The sequence below is a fragment of the Cynocephalus volans genome, chromosome 11, assembly GCF_027409185.1.
Source record: "Cynocephalus volans isolate mCynVol1 chromosome 11, mCynVol1.pri, whole genome shotgun sequence".
Classification (NCBI taxonomy): domain Eukaryota; kingdom Metazoa; phylum Chordata; class Mammalia; order Dermoptera; family Cynocephalidae; genus Cynocephalus; species Cynocephalus volans.
In genome coordinates this window covers 36,961,358-36,976,665 of record NC_084470.1, presented here as the reverse complement: position 1 = coordinate 36,976,665, position 15,308 = coordinate 36,961,358, and the positions used below count along the sequence as shown (strand labels likewise).

The 15,308-nt window shown below is 37.0% G+C and overlaps 1 protein-coding gene across 7 annotated transcripts in view; it reads left to right on the top strand.

The window, feature by feature from the left end:
- Window positions 1-15,308, top strand: part of THRB (thyroid hormone receptor beta) — a 388,788-nt gene that overhangs the window by 20,141 nt on the left and 353,339 nt on the right. Inside the window, exon 1 of one of the 7 annotated variants that reach the window (XM_063113674.1) lies at window positions 12,665-12,763. The exons of the other annotated variants lie outside the window; for them this stretch is intronic. The gene's annotated coding sequence lies outside the window, so the exon portion shown is untranslated. Of the gene's footprint in view, window positions 1-12,664; window positions 12,764-15,308 lie in introns of those variants that run through there. 7 annotated transcript variants of the gene reach the window in all.

Here is a 15,308-nt window from a genome sequence, read left to right as displayed (position 1 = left end):
GTCCAGGACTTGACTTTGCCAAGACCGGCAGAGAGAGCAGGAAGAGGCAATTGGCTTTGTTTTAAGCCCCTTGCAGAGTTGATGTTTTTTTCAGGGGACAGTAGTCTCAAGGACAAAATTAATTGTGGCCAGATGTGTCTGCACACCGTAGGGGATTCTTGAAGAAGGGCATTCATCTAGATCCCTATAAATGTTTCAAGATACTATCATTCAGGTCGCTGAGATATGTGTTCTTTTGATCATCAGTAAGTGAGTTTAGTATTCTCTGGAATGAAGGGTGGGTTAAGAGGGTCTCAAAGATCTGTATTCGCCTTGCCACATACAGTCACAGTATATTAATATAACACAGCAGGCAAAGTATGAACCTTGTTGGACAGACCAGAATATAAATACGGTGTCCCCATTAAGTAGCTGATGTGACCTGGGGAAAAAACTGCTTAACTTCACTGAGTTTCAATTTCCAATTTTGTAAAAAAAAAATTTTTTTAGTTGCCTACCACCTAGGGCAATGAAGAGTAGGAATACCAGGAAAAGAAAAGTAACTAGTCTTAGCAGAGCTATGCCTTTGGTCTGAAGGTTTTGAGAACCTGCCTAGCTTCTGGGCCATTTTCTCCTGGTCGGGAAAAAGGAAGGAGTAGGAGAAGGGAAGGAATAAAAGGAAACTTAAGAAGAATATCCATAGTTTCTAGCTCATAAGGATATTTTGTTTTTAGCTTTTATTTCTAGAGCAAAGCAAGTCTTTCATGGTGTCCTCTTGGACAAGATGGAGATATACAGGCAGATAATAGGAAATTTCACAAGTTGAGCAACTATATCATGCGATGTTTTCATGGATTAATAACCAGTTAGAGGGAGATGATCTTTCAAGGACCTCAGCTTTCTGCCCCTGCCCTGTCTGTGGACGTTGTGAGGGACACCGGGAAGACATGAATGACGTGTTTATCAAACATTCAGGGGTCATAGAACTGGAGGGAAGAGCCAAAATACCCAACTACACAGTGTGAAGATAGAGAGATTTTGAGGGTCTGGAACAGTAAGTCCAAATCAAGAACACCTGAAGGGGAATTTAAAACCATGACTTTGCATTAGATAACATGTGAAGGCCCAAATTCTAAGAGACCACCAACATCAATCAATTGAGTATGAGCTGATAAGCAATGTGGGTGCCTCAACCCCTACTGTAGCTTTAAATTCCATTAAAACAATGGTTCTCATATTTGAGCTGTATCATAATCACCCAGAGAGCTTGTTAAAATAGAGATTGCTGGGTCACTTCCCCAGAGTTTCTGATTCGGTAGGTCTGCGGTGGAGCTGGAGAATTTACGTCTTGAACAAATTCCCAGGTGATGCTGATGCTCCTGGAAATTACCGCTTTAGAACTACTGCATTAGAAAAACAGTCTGGTTCAAATATAGGTGGTAATTGTTTTCCTGTAATCTGCTGAAGTATGAGGGTACTTCAAAAATTTGTGGTAAATTGAATTCAAAGATAATGTGAATCTTTCCATGAACTGTTTGAAGACCTCTCATATGGTGGCAATTTGGGGCCCCACCCTTTAAATCAGGACAAAATCCAGAAGGATGGGGAAAATTCTGAGAACACTTCTTTGGGGCTTACTAAGTACCGGACACTGTTCCAAATACTTTACATGTATTAACTCATTTAATCCTCTTAACAACCTTGGAAAGTAGGTTCAGAGAGGTTGAGCAACTTTCCAAAGGTCATATAGCTAGAATGATGGGATGAGATTCCAGTCCAGGAAGTCACATGGAGTCCAAGTTCTTAAACACACTACATGGACACCTCCTGTCCGCTATTGGCTCTTCTCTGATTATTGGCTGTGAGTCCTTAGTAATATCGCCCCTGTCTCTGTGACTCAGTCCCTTCATCTTTAAAATAGGGTCAATCCTTTGTTCATAGGTTGCTCTGAAGCATCAGAGATAGTATTTGTAAAGCACCTATCTAATGTCTGATGTTTAGACTTCTGTGATATTCAAACAAAACCAGCAGGAGTGGGTAAAGTTAGTGTGGGTCGCACATGACTCAAGGGTAACAAAACCTACCTATCAGTGATGGAATTCAGGAACATTCCAGGGCTTCAGCTTCGGAAGTGTTTCTTGGAATCCAAATGACCCTTTATAAGGGCAGTCCTGGATAGCATCCCCACCTGGAGGAGGCTGGACTAATACTCTGACTTTAAACTTCTAGGACTATGTAAAACATTGACTTCATTCATTTGAAGTGTCAGTTTTCACCATACTGTTCGTTGTTTCCCATTGCTCACCTGAAGCTTCATGCAGATTCTGAAAGATTCTGCCTGTCACAGTTAAGGGAGGCATAAAAAGAAGTTGCCCAAACTGTTCCCATTCTTTTCTCAGACCTCATTCTTCACCAGCACAGACACCAGTTCCTTGTTCGTTGTTCCTCAACACTTTCCTCTAAATAAGTTAATAAAGTGTATTCTCGCATTCAGCAGCTATTTCTTGCCTGATTTTCTTGTACCTCAGTTTTCCTTAAGAATGATGTATTTTGATTTTTGTGTGCATCTGGAACCATCATATTTTAAAGCAATAGTAATAGTTTTTATAGATATTTCATTATATTCTTAAGAAGTAGGTTGAATTCTTTCTCTGATTTATATATTTCTAACAAGGAAAACATCTGAGACATCTGAGGGGAAAAGTTTATCTAGGGTTCCCTGGTGTGCTGGGGAGTTGCACAGGCAGGGGTAGGGCTAATGTCGATGCCACTAATGCGACAGTGGAGTTCACTTGTGGTGCTTTCCCAGCTCCTGTGTGGCTCCTGCATGTATGAGCAGCTCCCTTAACTGGGCTTCCGCAGGAATTGATTAATATAATACACTAGTAACTGTGCCATGAATCCAGAAATCCAAGGTGTATATAGCCAGTTCTGGATGAGGACAGATGTCTAACTGGGCAATTACAGAGGCAGAGGGATACCCGCTAAGACAGAGGGAAACCCTGGGTTCTATGAGATGTCTCAGTCAGGATGTCCACTGGGGAGATCATAGAAAATATTCCAGAGGAGGTGATACTTGATCTGTTTGGAAGAATTAGAAGTTTTCCTGGCAAATGCATGAAGGGGTGTGTGTGTGTGTGTGTGTGTGTGTGTGTGTGTGTGTGTGTGTGTGTGTGTGTGTTGCTAGATTGGAAACCTCCTGGCAAATGCATGAAGGTGTGTGTGTGTGTGTGTGTGTGTGTGTTGCTAGACTGGAAACCTCCAGACATAGTTGAGATTAGAGGGTACTGTAAACAAGAATCAGGTAAAATTGAGCACAGAGAATCCCAGACCTCCTCCCCCACAGGGTTTCCCGAACCACACCAGCCAAGCCTTCACTCTCCAGGAAGTAGATTGAAAAAAGTCTTCTAAGGGAAATCTGAGCAGCCCAAGAGGAAAGACCTAAAGATATTGAATTAAGGGTACCCTGAATGATGCCCAACTGTATCAATTTATAAAGTAAAAGGTAAAATTAAGAAAAATATTTCAGAAAGGAGAGGAAAAAGATGGAGATGGTAAATAGGAGGAAAAAAACCAAAAACAAGACAATTAAAGGCCGAGTTTAGGCAGCCTGACATCTTAATTAGAGAAATATTCAGGAAGGGTGAATAGGAAAAAATGGACAGAAAGAACTCATTAATAAGGAAATTCAGAAGGGTGCCCATGTGTGGTGAGCATGGAGAAAAACTCATTCCTCATCCTTCACAGTCAGGAGTAAATAGAAAATGCTTAAAATGGAAATATTACATAATACAGTCATGTTATTATGGACATGGAGGTAAAGACCCCCTTCCCATAAATAAGTAAAAGTTTAGAGTGGCTATCTCTAGGGAGGAAGAAATGGAACTGGGGGATAGGAGAGTGGTTTTTCATAACAAATCATATAAAATTATGTGACACTTTATGTGAAAGTATAAATTCAATAAAAATAAGAACCAAAGAAGTTTTTTTTAAGTCTGGTGAAGGGGCAGACTAGATATAGAGGAGGAGGAAAAAATTACTGAACTTGAAGATAGTGCTGATACAGCTAAGACATAGAGGTTCAAATTAAAGGAGAACCCTAAGACCTAGTCAGGATACATAAAAACTACCTGCACTTGGACTCATCCTGATGAAAATGCAGCCAATCAAATATAAAAGATGTGGGAAGGGAGCAACATTACTTGCAAAGAAATCACAATTAAACAACTAGCTAACTTCTCATTAACAACAGTAGACACTAGATACCAGCAGAATGTGTTTTTCAAAATGCTAAACAAAATTATCCACCCAAAATTCTATGCTGGCTGAAGTATACCTCAAAACTGAAGGTTAGCAAAAAATCTATTTAGATGAATAAGGCTGAGCTGATTAATCACTCACAGACCATTGCCGAAAGAACTACTAAAGGTTATATTTGAATGGGAAGAGAACTGAACCAAGAAAGAAGATGTAGGTTGCAGGAAAAAGTAGTGAGCAAAGAAATAGGTAGAAATAATAGGAAACATAAATAAGCACTGTTAGTGGAATAACAACAGTAATAGTAACAGTTCTGATGGGTCTTTGTTAAAAGTAATGCACAACTTACCTGCTATAATAGCATGGGATGAGGGGAAATGCGAGTAATATCTTCCACAGTCTTTATTATTTCAGAGAAGGATAAGGATAATGATTTTCTTTAGATTTTGGTTGGTGTACAAATTTAGAGATAATCTCCACAGAAGTAGAATATTTGACTTTCAAACCAGTGAAGGGAAATAAAGAAAATTCAATAAATCAATTCTATAGACAGCAGGAAAGAAAAAATACCAAAGGAAAATGTGTGATCAATATAAAACAACAAAATAAGACCATTGAAATAAGTTCAAATATATATTAATTTAATCACAATAAAGGTAAATGAACTAAACTCTTCAGTTAGAAGACAAAGATTGCCAGCTTGCATAAAAATATGAAATATGACTATATACTGTTTACAAGCATCAGACCTAAAACACAGTGATCCAAAAAATTTGAAAGTGATAGGATGGAAATAGATACATCAGGTAAATTCTAAATAAAATGGAACTACAGTGACAATATTCATATTACACAAAATAAGATATTAAGGTGAGACCTAACAAAAGACTACATCATCACCACTAATCATTTGGGCCTAAGTTTAATGACCGAGACTTATCTTTATCTGGGCATTTGTGTTGAAATGTACAATATCTATCAAGTTAATGCAACTATTTCTTAATTGTGTTCTTACATTTTTGAAAGTGTCAATAACTCTTTCAAAGAGGAGAGCATTTAACAGAATATAGATAGCATCAGTGTCCCAAGCAGTGACATTGTGACCTGAATGAGTAGTTCTGCACCCATGGGTGTTCATTAATACTTAGAGAATTGTTGGCAATGCTTAGTTCTGCACCCATGGGTGTTCATTAATCCTTAGAGAATTGTTGACAATGCTTTCTGACTGACAGCTTCCAAGTCTGTCTTCTAATTCCTGGGAAGTAGTTTGTCCACCATGAGACTAGGTCCAGATGAAGTATACTTTTGAAGCCATTTCTAATCTCAGAGAAAATTCCTCAAGCAGCTTATTTCATTTTTAAACTCGCTTCATGTGACTAACATAATTACCTATGCCTTGGAAAATATGTCAGTGGGGTCTTTAAAACATTAATATCAAATTTAGAAATGAGATGATGTGAAAACAGAGGCCTTTCCCTCCTCCTTCTGATACTTTTTAGTAATGAAGTTATACAGAAATCTTAATCCATTTAACGCTCTGTTAAGGTTTCAGATACTCTTTTCTTACCATCTTACTGGCCCTGGCTACAGGAAACAGTACCATGTTCTTCTTAATCAGGCCAAACCAATCTCTTTGTCAACAGCAGAGCCCAAATAGAAACTGTGAGATGCGTCTCCCCTCTGTCCAGGAGGGAAGCCAAGTTGTGTAACCCTACGGCGGTGACAGGCGCAGGGTTACATGGTGTGGGTGGGAAATTGTTCTTGCTCATACATAGAAGCCAACCTGCTTTTGGGTAGAAGCTCCACTCAGCTGGCTGTCTTGCCCAGAACAGGGTGAGGCTGGTAGACTGAGAAACTGGGTATTTTTCCCAAGCTTTTGGGTCACTGCTGCCGTCTTTCATTGCCATTTTAAAAGCACCTTGAGGACTCTTCTCATTGGCAGCTGAAGAGCTCACTGATGCCAGGGGAAGAATCTGAGCAAGAGAAAAGGAAGAATTTTCTTCCCTCTGTATCTTGCAGGGCTCATGAAAAGTGAGATTTAGCACATTCATTTAAAACACAGAGCCGATAGGTAGCAATTTAAAACACATTTTGTTCTGTTTGAATTTTGAAGCTTCAAGTAAACTAATGTTACTACTTATTACTGTAAAACAATTTTAATCATGTAGACATTTTCCTGATATTTAAGTTTGGACCAGAGCAATGATCTCTGCCTTGCTCCTGAAACTTAGCACTTGATGGTTTCAACTTAATACAGAGGACTTCACATCTGAGAGTTTTCTTAACAATACCATCTTCTCATAACAAGAGTCTGTTCTATTTGACTTGGGTCTTTTATTACAGAATTGTGGCTATGAATTGTATGTTTTCTTTTTAATTGATTTGTTTAGGTTAAATAAAATGTTGATCATTTTTAAAGTATAATATGTGCTAGATTGTGTAATTTATTTGTTAGATCATATTTATGTTGAGCCTCTTACCCGTTTCAAATGATTTTTTAAAAAATTTTATTCTTCTTAATAATCAAGGAATAACATCTTTATTATTTAAAAAAAAAAAACAATACAGGATATATTGAAAGTAAAAGGACCCTACCCCAGTGATACTCTTGTGACAACACTTACTATTTGTGGGCTAGCTTGAAAAAAAGTTCTTCTGCAGCATGTGGCTATAACACATGGAATTCTAGAATGTCATACTGGAAAGAGACAGAGAGGTCATTTTTTCAGATCTTCTCAATTCCAAGAAGCATTATTTGGCCCAAAGGAGAGGAAGTAACTTGTCTGAGGTTAACATATTTAACTATGACTGTGTCTTGACCTCAAACCCAAGTCCCTGCCATTTGGTATCCTTTTACCAGGATATCACACTGCTGACAAGGTTTTAATGTTTAATCATTCATTTTTAATACTTTTATTATTATTCTGATCACAAAAGTAATTAATATTCATTGTAAAAATTCACCCCTTATCTTGTCACCCACCATTGAAAATTAGTATACAGGTGATCCCCTACTTACAATGATTTGAGTTTCAATTATAGACTTTATGATGGGTTTATTGGGACACTAAGTGCATTTTTTGACTTACAATATTTTTGACTTACAATAGATTTATCATGAAGTAGCCCCATCATAAGTCAAGGAGCATCTGTATTTATTTCCAGGCATTTTTCTGTGTTCATTTTTGTACAAAAACAAGATCAACCTTCACATAATTTTGTGGTTCACCTTTTTTACTTAATGTATGATAAACATTACTACATGTCACTGAACATTATTCTTTAAAATTATTTTTAATAGTTACATGGCAATCTGTGCTATACATGTACCATAATATCTAAGAAGTCCCATTAATGGCCATTTGAGAAGGCAACAGTTATTTAACATTAAGATGTTGTCTTGAACATAGCTGAATATAAATCCTTGTGTATTTTGCATGCTGCATGAAAATCCCTGAGTACAGACAGCATAGTTGTTCTATAATTTAGGATATTCTTGGAAGGCCAGGGAATCTTTAAAACTCAGTTGTTTCATCTCACTAGATTAGACATCCTAAAGTTTACATAAATAAAATCAGATTACTTTAAAGAACAAATCTGTTTAACTTTGACTTGGTCGAAGGTGGATTAATTATTAAGTTAATTAGCCACATCCTTATTTGATTAGCCAGCTGCAAGAAGTGTTAGAATAATCGGCCTTAACTTGGTAGATAAGGCCTCTGCCTTCACAGTGTCTTTTATAATGCTAATAAAACTAATAATATTAATAGTAATAAGAGAAGCAGCTACTATTTTCTGAGAATGTACAGTACCAATCATGTGTTAAGCTCTTTCTAAACATTATAGTTAATACTGACAACAGCCCAACGAAGTAGATACTAGTTTTATGTCCATTTTATAGAGAAAAGAACTGTAGCTCAGAGAGTTTAAATAACTTGCCTGAGGGGGCACAATGAGTGAGTGGCAGAATGCCACTTGACCCCAGGCCTGCCTCACTCCAAAACCCGAGACTGGGGCCAACCTCTCCAAAGTGATTTTTATGAATTTTTTTTCTTAATGATTGAAATTGCTTTTTCTTTTTTTTTTTAATAACAAGGTATGCACATTTATTTGTTCAAATAACAAATACATAAACTGAAAAACAGATGAATAACAAAATACTGTGTGGAAAGTAGGGCTTCTAATTTTCACAAAAACCAGAGATTTAAAACTTATTAAAATTTTTATATTTCATTTTATAATCTCTACAATTATTTGAAATAGCTTTCTAAAGTCTTCCAAAAGCATGCAAATATCAAATTAATTTTCAGAGGAAGATGAATAAACTTTTCAAAGGCAAATTAATTTCTAAGCAAATCAAGCCCACCTAATAAAAAGAAATCAAGAACAGAAAATAAATATCTAAGTTTAGCAACATAAATTGTATTTAAAAAATCAATAAAACAGAAAATAAACACAAAAGCACTTCAAAAAGTTCATGGAAAAATAGAATTGAAAGATAATGGAAATCTTCCCATGAACTTTTTTTGTTTAAGTTTTTTTTTAAAGACTAAGATCATAGAAAATGTATTCTCTGACCACAATAATAGAAGGAAATTTAGAAAACTCATAAATGTGTGTAAATTAAACACTCTCCTAAACAAACAATGGGTAAAAAGAAGAATCACAGGGAAATTAGAGTACCTTGAGATAAAGATCAAAGCACAATATATCAAATTTATAGGATGCGGGGCTAATGCAGTGTTGAGAGGAAAATTTATACATCTATATTAGAAATAAGAAAAATCTCAAATCAGTAATGTAAACTTCTACCTTAAGAACATAGAAAAAGAAGAGCACACTAAACCCAAAGCAAATATAAGTAGGAAATAACAAATATTACAACAGAAATATATCGAATAGGTAATTAAAAAACAATAGGAAAAAAAACCAACAAAACTTAAAGGTGATTCTTGAAAAATATCAACAAAATTTGCAAACCTTTACCTAGACTGACCAAGAAAAAAGAGAGAAGACCAAAATTACTTAATTCAGAAATAAAGCAGGGGCATAATTATGTTGTCATTATGGTTTTTTGTGGTGGTAAGATTTAGTTTCTTTCTCTTTCTCATTTGCGTTTTTGTTCTGCAAGTGGGTTTCATTCTTTCGTGGTAGTGATTATCGCTTTTTGGATTCCAGATGCAGGACTCCCTTCAGGATTTCTTGTAGGGCTGGTCATGTGGTGGTGAACTCCCGCAGTTTTTGTCTGGAAAATACACTACTTTTCCCTCATTTCTGAAGGATAGCCTCCACTGGATCTAGTTCTTGGCTGGCAGTTTTTTTCTTTTAGTATTTTGAATATATCATCCCATTTTCTTCTGGCCTGTAGAGTTTCTGTTGAGAGAAGTCTGTTGTTAGTCTGATTGGGGCTGCCTTATAGATGACTTGACACTTTTCTTTTAAGGTTCTCTCTTTGTCTTTGAGCTTTGCGAACTTGACTATAATGTGCCTTGGAGAGAATCTTTTGGGGTTGAATCAGTTTGGGGATCTTTAAGCCTCCTGGCTCTGAAGGTCCATGTCCTTCCCTATACCTGGGAAGTTTTCTGTTGTTATTTCATTGAATAGGTTTTCCATGCCTTTTCTTCCCCCCCCCCTCCGCCCTTCTGAAACACCTATGATTTGAATGTTTGTGCACATAAGGTTGCCTTCTAGCTCTCTTAGGTTTTCTTCATTTTTTAAAATTCTTTTTTCCTTTTTTATTTTTTGCTTTGACTGAGTTATTTCGAAAAGACTACCTTCCAGATCAGAAATTCTTTCTTCTGCTCATTTGAGCCAGCTACTTAAGCTATCGGTTGTGTTTTTTATTTCATTGAGTGAATCTTTCAGTTCCATGAGTTCTGCTACATTCTTTTTTAAGGTATTACTCTCTTCTTAAATTTCCTCTTTCATATCCTAGATTTTTTTTTTTTTTTCTCATTTCATTATGTTGTCTGAGTCTTCTTGTATCTCAATGAGTTTCCTTAAGACTGCTGCTCGGAATTACTTTTCAGTCATTTCAAGGGTTTTCTGCTCTATAGGATCTGGTATTTGAGAATTACTGTATTCTTTTCGTGGTGTCATATTTTCTTGGGTTTTCATATTTCTAGTATCTCTATATTGATGTTATGTCATCTGGTAGAGCAGTTGCTTTTTCTGTGACTCTGGAGTAGGCTTTGAGGAGAGAGATGTCTTCTTCTTTTTCTGGTCTCCACTTGTGACCCTCCTTGTGTCAATGTAGTTGAGTGTCTGGTGGGCCACCTGCACAGTCACTGTGGCTGCTGCTGTGGCATTGAGCCACTTTTTCAGCAGTCATGGCTGTGGCATTGGCTACAGTGGGCCACCTGCACAGAGTGGTGTTTTTCATGTGCTGTCTTGCCTGCTTCTGGGCAGAGGGTGCTGTGGCCCTTCGCTCCTTGCCTAAGACCTCAGGCATACTCTCTTGCTTGATTCTGGGCGGAGGGGGCTTCTGGGCAGAGGGGCTATGGCCCTTGGCTCCTGAAATTTCTTTATTGACAGTGGTTCTTAACCTTTTGGAGATTGCAGAACCATTTGAGAATCTGTGCTATTGCCTAGAAAATAGTGAAATGAAAATAGTGAAATTTGAATCAAATTTCAGAAGATTCAAAGCCTCTAGCCCAAAAACCCTTGAGCAGAAGTTGTAATTTCCTTCCTTATTTTACATCACAGAGTTGCTTGAGCAGTTTCCTTTGGGGGTTTACAATTTTTCAGACTTTTAGGATTATCTGCTAAAATGCAAATAACTCCACAAAAGGAACATGAACTACTTATCAACTAAAATTGTGACATTTTATCAGGGGTAGATAACTAGTAAATGGAAACAAAGATGCTAGGAAGCCCTTGTTATCAATTTTACCATTTCTTAGCTTTTCTGTGGCCAGCCAGTTTTGGAAGAGATCCCTAAAAATTTTAGTATCTGATACTTAATCATAACTACAGAGTAACTCCTGAGATATCATCTCACAGCCAAATAATCAATTCTCAAGTCAATCATTACTTCATGAATTATGAAGTGAAACTTTCATGTTCTCCCTTCTTAGATTAGGGTAAGGTGAAGGAATGAAAGAAAATTGTTTAAATATTAGTCTGTTAAGAAGATAAGAAATCTGGTACAAAAAAAATCGTGAACAATACAAAACCAACACAGTGGTTTGGAAACTTTCTATGTCACTTCTGCCACTACAAATGCACATAATTTGATTAAATTGCTCTTCAGGGCAATTTGTCTGATCATCTCTGAACTCTCTTAATGCCACTGATGTTTGTCTTATAATTTAAACCAGTAGATTCACTTTCCCAGTGTGAAGTAAAACAAGGAAGGAAATTATAACTTCTGCTTATTTTTACAAAGATAATTCTCAGATCAATAAGCCTTTTACCCATTTGTTTATAACTTTTTATTATTATTCCAATTGCCTTTCTATTTTGCTTTTCAAATGACAGAGTTCACCAGATAATACATTCTAAAATGCCATTAAGAAAATGTGCTAAATAAAATCTCTCTAAAGTACATAGATTAATATTCTTTTTAGGGGAAATGGGCACAACGAAGTTGGGGCAGCAAGTAAGATGTTAGGTTTTGTCCGATCTATGTGGTTTGAAGTGATTTCTTAGAATTGAGTGGCTAAAATTGAGCTGCCTCTATTTACCAAAATATCTTGTGAAAGGAAAGATGTGGTATTTTGCCCCCCAAATACAAATAAATACATTCTCAATTTAAAATATTCACATAACAAGTACTTAAACAAAAACTAGGTACTCTGATTTTTTTCTTTTAGAATATCTGTACTATGTAACATATTGGAGGATTCCAGGTGATCCTACATAGACATGTGAAGCTCTATCTGTTGCATTATCTAACTATATTATCTTTCCGGTAATGTTACTATTGCTTGCTGTTTGATGTTCCTTTTTGATTAGTATGAGTCTAATTCTCCCAGTGCTTAAATCGCTTCTCAGTAGTAAGCTGGGTGTTTATGGAGGCACATTCATTCTTTCAGGCTACTGATACAACATTTACTGCATGGTGGGGGAGGAAGGGGACACTCAACTCAGTCAACTTTACCATTTATAAAAGGTTTGGTGAAGGAAATTGAAACTAATAGCTAAATTATTGGCAGCCAGTGCATTAACTAGTACCCTACTGAGTGCCCTGAAAGGGCTGAAAACGTTCACCTCACTGAGAGGCAGTGATGTTTCAACTGGAAAGAAGAAATTCCCCTCCCACCCCCACTTTTTTTGAATATCCAAAGGCAATTATTTTGAACATAAACTACAGACCATAATTTCAGTCTTCAGTAAGTGTTTCAGAGATAAGCTCAAATATTCTTTGATTAAAAATCTCTTCTGTGGTCTTACTTGCTCCAGGACTATCCAATGCAACAGGATCTGGAGCCTGCTAAGTGTCTCTAAAGAGAGCTTGGACGAAGTCAACCAAACTCTGCTACTTCAACTTTTAGGAACATGGGATGATGCTGAGATAATTTGGCAGGTATTGTCAGCCCACAGTGACTACTGTCATTTAGTCTCAAAATGTTTTTCTTTTCCTTTACCCTGCTACATTTCTTTGGAAACACTACCCAGAGCATGGGCCCTGGGCCGGCACCATGGACATCTCCTGGGGACTCGTTAGAAATGCACAGTCTCAGGCCCCACACCAGATCTGTTGTACCAAAATCTGCATTTAACAAGATGCACAAGTGATTCATTCGTGTTTGAGAAGCTCTGCTTGAAAACACTGAAGCAATTACTGAATAATTGCCATCCTCATGACCCTGAAGAGTCCATGTAGCTTTCAAATGTGCCTAACCTTTCTCTAAAGGCAAATGTCCTCACTGGGAGATGTGACCTGCCACTTCAGAGAAGCATAGGACTAGAAAGTGTCTTAGTCTCCTTTCTATTGATATTTCTTGTTTTTCCCTGGTAATCTTCTGCTTAAACAGGTTATTTGATGACATATTGATGATAAAACAGCCGTTTTTATAAAAAATAAAAATAGGAAATATGAAAGAACTCTGAGAAAATACTTGTACAGATACCAAAGATAGAATATTTTCAGAGAATTTCTTTGAGCCCATGGTTCCTGTCTTTATGCCATTAGCTTGTTGCCTTTTAAGACTACATCAGAAATGTTCAGGTTTCTGGTGAGCTGATGAAAAATGTTAAAAAATGGAGATCTGTGCTCTATTTTCTTATTTGGGGAGACGTATTAGAACCTCAGATCACAGACAAACTAGAAGACATTCTCTCTTTTATCATTCACGCATTTATACCTCTTAAACAAAGGCCAAGTGTTCATTTAGATGGTAGGAAGGATAGGAGGGACAGGCTAGATCAGAAGGGTCTCATGGGCAGAATGCCTTTAGGGACCATGTCGGTGAAGGAATTTAATGAGGCTGGTCAAGGAAAGATATTAGGGAAAGTGAGTGTAGCTTGATTAGTCTAAACAGCGGTTACTTTTCAGTAATGTTGTCCTGTGGCAATGCAGGCTTAGAGTGACTGCACCTTCCTGTTTTTACAAGAAAACATACACATTTGCATTTTGGTGTGAAATGTTAGGTTGAAAGGTTTTCAATTTGAAAGGTTTTCAATTTGAAAGGTTTTCAAATGTTGGCAATTAATTCAACTTTTTGTGAATTAATCCTTCCTGCCTCCCTCCCATCCTTCCTCCTTTCCAAATAGTGTGTAGTCCAAGTCCAATAAAACTTAACTAGTAGCATGATTAGGAGAGGTTTGCCAATTTCTGACACACGAAAAACAAAACAAAACAAAACTAAACCTCCACAATTTGCTCTAGTTTTATCCTCTTTTCCCCTAATTAGATAGAATCATAATTCTTCACGTTTGCCCCTTTACTCTCTACCTAGGGTAAGATGCTAGGGTAGATGCTAACTAATGGCCAAATGAATAAAAATTCTGAAAGAGAATTATTAATAAGCTGGTTGCTGAATAATAGGAAGACTGTTAAACCCATTTATTACTATCATGTACAAAACTCTATTTCATAGTCCCATAAAATAGAGTGGAACCTGGTTTCCTTTAAAGGAATTTCTATCCAGCAACAACCAAAACACTAAGTGAATGCATTTTTATAAACTTCACGAACACTTTCAACTTATTTTTAAATGCTTTTCTCTGAGAATCTAAAGAGACTTCAGGCTTTCTTTCTTACTGAGTCATGTAAGAAGATAACAGTTTGGGCCGACCTGGTGGCGCACTCGGGAGAGTGCTGCGCTGGGAGCGCAGCGACGCTCCCGCCGCGGGTTCGGATCCTATATAGGAATGGCCGGTGTGCTCACTGGCTGAGTACCGGTCACGAAAAAGACAAAAAAAAAAAAGAAGAAGAAGAAGATAACAGTTTGCAGAGAAATTCAGTGAAGCAGATGATAAAATGCTTTAAAAATATATTTCAGAGAGTAGAGCAATAATAATAATTTCAAAACCAGACCCACAGGTTCTCCAGCCTACTTAAACCAGCGCTGAGCCTGGGCACATCCATTTCTCATTACCAGCCGGGTGAAATAGAGTAGTAAAAATCAATCCTGTATGTCATTGACTCTTCTCTGCCTGTTAATAAAAGATACCCTTAGAATGAAGCCAGAATTCTTTTAAGCAGTTTAGACTTTCTGAAAGAGAGGAAAGTTGGAAAGGGGAGGTAGCCAAGGAATAGAAGTAAAAAATTAACTTTTGGGGTCAAATTCTTATCTAAACAGATTGACTAGTCTGATTATTTTTCTGAAATAATATGTTGATACCAGTGTTTTAATTTGAATCATTAAGTAATGACTTAAGTAAGTTATGTTCACATCAACTCACAGCAACACTAAGAAACAAAATCACTTTTTCAATTCACATTTCTCTCTGACACCGCCAGAAGAAAACACAGGATCGTCGAAGACCGCAAATTGGGTGAGATTTCTCAGGATCTCCAAATCAAGTGTCTGGTGGAGAAGGGAAGGTAGGACAGGCATATTATCTAGTAGCGGAAAAGAAATTTGTTTGCTTGAAAGGTTGAAGAGAGAGTTTAAAATCAAATT